A 2,194-nucleotide genomic window follows, 5' to 3' on the forward strand; every position below is an offset into this window, starting at 1 on the left:
AGATAATTAGAGATTCAGAAAATATATTTAAATACATGCTTAAAAGAAAATGAAAAAATTTAAAAAATTTCTTTCTAAAGCATTATTAAAAAAAATTAATTAAATTATGTAAAAATTAATTTTAGAAACTTCTATCTTTCATAACTTCTATCTTTTGTAAAATCTTAAAGATTAAAAAAAAAAGATTAAATTTTTAAAAATAATATTTTTAAAATAATTTTTAAAATAATTATTCAATTTTAATTTTTTCATTCCAATTTTCGAATATCTTCAAATAAAACTTTTCTCTTTCGTTAACTCATTTTTCAATTGGCTTATTTTTTTGTAGCCTTTGCAATATAATTTTTCAATCGGAAGTATTTCGTCTTCCTCAAAGAGAATTCAACGTGAAATAGGATTGCCTCAAGCGTTTCTATTCTCGACATTTTTAGATACCTTTTTTCATTTTTACAGTTATAATCAAAAGAAATTGATCAGTTTCTTAAAATTAATCTTCTTGTACAAGCATTTTACAAGATTTAATTTCTTAACAATGAAATTTTTTTCAATTAAATATTCAATAAAATGGTTCACATAATTTTTTGTTAAAATTAATTAACTAAAAATAGATGTAATTCCACATATAAATTTAAATTTATATCTTATTAATGTTATCGTATATTATAATATTATTAATAATTAATATTAATTTTGAAATTTTTTAATATCAATTATAAATTTTCATGTATGTGTTTAACATGTTTTATATAACAATTCTTTTTTTCATCTAATTGCAAAATGCACGAACAAAAATTATTTTTAATTAATTTAAATATATTTTTGTATCTTGATATAACAATATACGATTTATTCTGCATATATTTTCCAATAATATATTATTGTCATTGCTTGGTGTTTAATGGATTAAAATACCTAATGGATTTATATTAAGATTATTAAAACATAATATTTTCAAATCGGGTCGAGGTCGAAATTGTTCGGGTTAGATCGGATCGAATCGGGCTTCTCCGAAGTATCTCATGACGCATAAATGAGATTTCGAGAGATCCGAATCATATATCAAACCGAATTTTATTGAATTCAATCATAAATTTGAAGTATTTAGAAACTGAGTGAAAGTTAAATAAAGAGATGTTGAAAATTCCGATATTCATGTATCTCGTAAGTTTCGATATTTTCGAGAATCCGATTCGATCCAAATTGAACAATTCTGATTCGAGTATCGAGTATTCACCTATTCAAAACTTTTTCATATTGACAATTTATTTACTAATTTTGTAGCAATTTCACTTAAGTATTACGATTTCATTTCAATTATTAACATACATAGTTAATTTTCAATATATCGTATACAAATTGTTTGAAATTACTTCAATCAACTTACAGTTAACCTCTCTTATTTTTAAAATATTCTATTATGAATATATAAATATATAAAATATAACTAGAATATAAGAATTGTAAATTTAATTCTATTTTTATTATTGTGATAAGTGTTTGTTTACAATTTTGTTTGTTATTGCGAATAGAGATAATGCATAATTTAGATTGATAAAATTCGGTAAGTAATATATTATTATAATTTGGATAATAAAGATTTTGCTATAATATTATATATTTTTACTAAAATTATTTTCTTTAAATAGATATTACTTATAAAATGACTTAATACGATGAAATCCTAATCATTTAGAAAGATTTAGAATACTTATCTATGTACCTTATATAATTATCTTAATATAACTATTATATATTAAAACCGTAAAATTTATTCAGTGATGATTAGAATGCAAGGAGACAAGCAACGGTTGAATATATAAGCAGACAAGGGCTAGAATGACTGATTTCGTTAAATAATTAATTCGTTAAATGATTAATCACCATCCGACCAGCCAAACTGTCTGACTTAACCTGTCTAATTCCATTATGAATTATTCATCGCGTCGATATAACTTTCGAGTTAACTTCGATCGTAACGGAAAACGCTCCATGTGCTCTATAAAATAACGTTTCCACGCTTTTCTAGAAAATTTACATGTTAAAATTGGAATCTGTTACATTTACTCGATTAAATCGAAGGTTAGCAAAAATCAATTTACAATCTATGGTATCGTGTAATCGTGTTTGGGATGGGTTTCTTTTCCAGAGATGATCGATTTTTCTTGATAAACTCATTTTCTATTGAAAAAAAAAA

This window comes from Apis dorsata, unplaced genomic scaffold, assembly GCF_000469605.1.
Source record: "Apis dorsata unplaced genomic scaffold, Apis dorsata 1.3 scaffold_207, whole genome shotgun sequence".
NCBI classification, from domain to species: domain Eukaryota; kingdom Metazoa; phylum Arthropoda; class Insecta; order Hymenoptera; family Apidae; genus Apis; species Apis dorsata.